We start from the raw sequence: 4,762 nt of genomic DNA, 5'->3' as shown, positions 1-4,762 counted from the left end.
TTGACTAAGTCTTGTTTCTAATTCCCGGTTTATTTTAACAAAGTGTTAATCTGAAGTGCTAATTTACATCGGTTGGCACTTGTCAATATTGTTGTTTTTATGTCGATGCAAGGTTGTCGGACATTGAATCTTTGTTAAAAAGGAGAACTAGGTTAGTTGACATGAGGGGAAAACACGTGTCTTCATAGTTGAGAAATGTTCCCGCTATGGGTTAGTGACTTCACACCCTCAATGGTGACATCATAACGGTATAAGTCAGGGGTTCCCAACCGGTGGTACGCGTACCACTAGTGGTACGCGGGAGCTTTTCAGGTGGTACGCGAGCAGCTCTCCGTTGCATGCGATATGTAGTAGTATTGTCAAATAAAGTAGGCCTATTGCAACAATTATTTCATTTTGAGTTTCTAAAATATGCGAACAACACTTTTATTTCTTTCCATACTAAATTCTCTGCACTCAGTAAGCTACTTTTGTCGATCTTGCTCCCTTCTGTCATTGTTATTAATACAATGCTGCTGCACGAACTTAATGGTGTTTGTGACGAAACTATTACGCGTGCACTGTGGTCTGTGCAATTGCAGAATTGTAAATTCTAATGTTGGTTTTCCGACGTGCAGTAGCTGAATCCTGAACAGCATTACATTTTTGTCTAAATATTTGAAAATGTCGAAGCGAAAGTATAGCGCAGATTATATTAAGTATGGCTTCATTGCTATTCAACATCGTGGTGATAGCTTACCTCAGTGCATGATCTGTATGAAAACCCTTTCAAATGCAGCTTTGAAACCAAATTTGCTTAAGCGGCATCTTGAGTCCAATCATGCAGATAAGATGAATCGAGATAAGAGTTATTTTAAGCGACTTGGGGAGAAGTGAAGCGACAGCGCATGGATCACACAGGCCAGTTTTACCAAAATAATGCCGGAATTGTGAAGGCATCCTATGAAGTATCTCTTCTGGTGGCCTAAAACAAAAAGCTCATGTCATTGCGGAGTCACTTGTTTTGCCAGCAGCAAAGATATTAGTCAGAAATTTGATTGGAGAAGATTCAGTGGCAAAGTTGGATATGGATACTAGTGTATCGCTTTCTAACAGTACTGTGAAACGACGCATCGAGGAAATGTCAGTTGATATCACTGACCAAGTGATTGCAGGAGTAAGAGATTCGAAGTTTGGATTTTCCTTACAACTTGATGAATCTACAGATGTCACAAACTGCTGCCAACTGCTTGTCTACGTCTGCTTTACACAGAACGATGCTGTAAAAACGGAATTATTGTTGAATCATGAGGTGTCCACTACATAAAAAGGAAAAGACATTTTCAACTCTTTGGATAATTTTTTCAAGGAAAATGAACTGGATTGGGGAAATCTTGTCAGATTTACGACAGATGGGGCTCCCTCTATGCTCGGTAGAAAGTCTGGATTTCAAGCCCATGTCAAAGCTGTGTCACCTCGCGTCATAAGTGTTCACTGTTTCATGCACAGGTTTGCTCTTTGCACAAAGGTTCTTCCTGCAAAGTTGTTAATGTGCTTGAACAGGGTAGTCAAAATCGTAAATTTTGTTAAAACATCAGCTTTAAATACTCGATTGTATAAGGTTCTATGTGAAGATCTCGGTTCAGACCACACTTGTCTCCTCTATCACACAGAAGTGCGCTGGCTCTCTCGAGGAAATACAACTAAGCGGCTTTTTGAAATGACGAATGAATTACTTTTATTTTTCCAACAGAAAGACCATGAATTTCAAAACGATCTGGAGGACGAGGAATTCATTGCAAGATTGGCTTATTTGTCAAATATATTTGAAGCTTTCAATCATTTAAATCTGTCATTTCAAGGGCAAAACTGCACTGTCGTAGACTTTGTTTCAAAACAGGGAGCTTTTATCTGAAAGGTGGAATTATGGAGGAAAAATGTGGAAAACAAGCGCTATGGTATGTTTAAATTTCTATCAGCCCTTGAAATGGAAATTAGTGATGACTTTTCCAGAGAAATTACCCAGAACCTCTCGCTGCTTAACTGCAGCATTACTTTCCAGATACCACAAGCTGCCCATACATCACAGATCCTTTCTCAGTGGACCCAGCCGACCTACCTGTCGGTACAGGGGAACAAGAGGAACTGATAGACATGCAGGAGGATCAGACAGCAAAAAAACAACGCAAAGAATGTTCTGCAATAAACTTCTGGCTTAGTATGGCTTCTTCATACCCAACGCTAGCTTCCCACGCTGTTCTACTGTACAACTACTGACTTTTTCCTTCTACTTGGGAATGCGAGCAGGGATTTTCTATTCTTATGAACATCAAATCAAAAAATCGAAACCGACTAAGTGCGCCTGGACATGACTTCAGATGTGCTATTAGCAAAGTTATGCCACGCATCGATCAACTGGTGAAAGATAAACAAAAATCTCATTAAATTTAGTTGTATTGTGTTTGTGTTTAGTTGTGTCTTTTTCTTTGTTATTCTGATGCGTTCTGTGCTGTGTGGTGTAATGAACTCTGTGATGTTTTGTTGGTAATTTTGCTACTTTCGCTGACTTTACATCCAGATTCATCATCTTGCAAATAATTTAATATTGGATCAAATTAGTTGTTTTGAAAATAGTGGTACGTGTTGACAATCCGTGGTGGCTAAGTAGTACGAAAGCATAAAAAGGTTGGGAACCCCTGCCTTAAAGTGTCCTGCCAAAGACACAGCCGCATGCTCTTGAGCGGTGTCGAACCGGCGACCTTTCGATTGCCGTTCCAAGGTTCTCACCACTCGGCTATGCAGCCGACTATTGTTGATACAACACGATAACACACACACAGTACATCGGTGGGTTCATACGATAAGTCGGTTCTAGCGGGCGCACAGATAAGATAAAAGATGCTGTAATGCAACGCAGAAGCGATTTTACAGCAATTCAGCTCCCGAGAAGACATCTAGCGATAAACTGCGCTATTGAACCGAGCTTACATTGAATCTACAATTAGAACAGTTAGGCTATATAACGAAGGAGCTGAATTGCAACTAATAATGATATGACGACCAACGGTTTCATCCGGCCAAACCAACAGTTGTGCACAGTTTAATATCAGTGACGTAACAGAAGCAACTGTGATGATAGAGACGACAAAATAGAGCATTTTGGCAGCAGAGTTAATTGATAACGTCGTTTGAGAGAAAATTACTCCTTTGAAGAACAATGCTACAGTTTCTACACCGATTTAACATCTGGCGACGTTAAAACGATGTAAAAGCAGTGGAAATTGCGGTCAGGCTTTTGCCGCGAATGAAGTTCCTCGCAGGTTTCCGCAATTTACTTGATTTATAGCACTGGGCTACGGGGTCTGCTACTATTCGGTGAGTTCCTAACTTCTAACCCCTAACCCTAAAACGGCAATGATAATTAGGCTACGGTACTCAATAATTTAAACAAAAAAATTGAAAAAATTCCCCGTTAAGGGATCGGACTCACCGAATCGGACTCACCGAATCGGACTCACCGAATCGGACTAACCGAATCGGACCCACCAAATCGGACTCACCGAAACGGGCCATTCCGGGGCTACGAGTGGCAGAGTGGAGACAAACGGCGCGGCCGGACACTTTTGCTCGTTTAACGGCGAATCAACGTTGTTTATTGTTGCATGAATGTAACAATGGCAATAATTGACGAAAACTAATCGCTTAATTAGTAGGTCTAGTAGGGCCTATAATATGGCGACAAAACCCTGCGAATAAGGTAAGTAGGCTAGTATCAGAAGGTGGCAGATGGTTACAGAAATTTTGGGACTTAAAATTGCATTAATTTTTTTTTTTAAATTCCTGAAATGTCCGGCGGGCGCGGCCCGCCCGGGACTCGGCGCCGGTGGGCATAGCCATGCAGTGGCCACTGGCCAGAGCTAAAAATAAACCGCTTTTTAGGATATTAGTTTAACACATCAATAAAAGAATCATATCTAAACGTAAAATAAATAGATAGTACAAATAACTGATTTTGTCTGTAGGACTCCTCATAACTGTTTTATTGTCTCGCTGTCCAAAACAAAACGATACACTATTGCATTTTACACATATGGTCATGTTCTTGATACCGTAACTAAACTATGTATTGATTGAATCCTGTTTAAAAATCACATAACTTAACACACATTAGTAGGCTAAACGGAAATGTTCCTGTCATACCTTGTACATATATTATAATTGTCAGAGTCAACAGTCATAAAAACTTGTGCTTATTTACAATAAGCTACCCTGGTCAAAAGTAACTATAATATGTGACGTTCGTAAAGACGTCGATTCAACACCACCCCAGAGCATGCAATTGTGTCTCAGAAAAGACACATAAAAACTTTCACTTTTATATTTAACCATCAAAATGAGCAATCATTGTTCATACGTATCAGCTCGACACAGCTTGTTTCCGATGTTCTGTAGCTTTCGCATTTCTGATCGGATTGTAACAATTTTACTATCGTTGGAAAGCACAATATTGCATCTACCCAAATAAATTAGTTGCAAGTAGGGGTGTTCAATTTCGATTATTTGAATATTCGAAATTCAATTTATTTTCGATTTCCGAACTTCGATTTCGAATATCACAACTATTCACCACACTGCAAAATGTGATTTTATTGAAAGAAACACCATGAAAATTCGCTAGAAAACGCGAAAAAACGCCATGAAAATTTGCGAAAAAAGAACACAAAATAACGTCTACAGCAGGGGTGTGCAATGTGCGGCCCGCAAAGATGTGCCAATTTTGAAT

The 4,762-nt window shown here is 40.0% G+C and overlaps 1 pseudogene; it reads left to right on the top strand.

Annotated features, from left to right (window-relative positions):
- Window positions 1-663: 663 nt before the first annotated feature.
- Window positions 664-1,894, top strand: LOC145774511 (zinc finger BED domain-containing protein 5-like; annotated as a pseudogene).
- Window positions 1,895-4,762: the final 2,868 nt, after the last annotated feature.

The sequence above is a fragment of the Aplidium turbinatum genome, chromosome 7 (assembly GCF_918807975.1).
Source record: "Aplidium turbinatum chromosome 7, kaAplTurb1.1, whole genome shotgun sequence".
NCBI lineage: Eukaryota > Metazoa > Chordata > Ascidiacea > Aplousobranchia > Polyclinidae > Aplidium > Aplidium turbinatum.
This window is presented reverse-complemented; position numbering and strand designations above follow the sequence as displayed.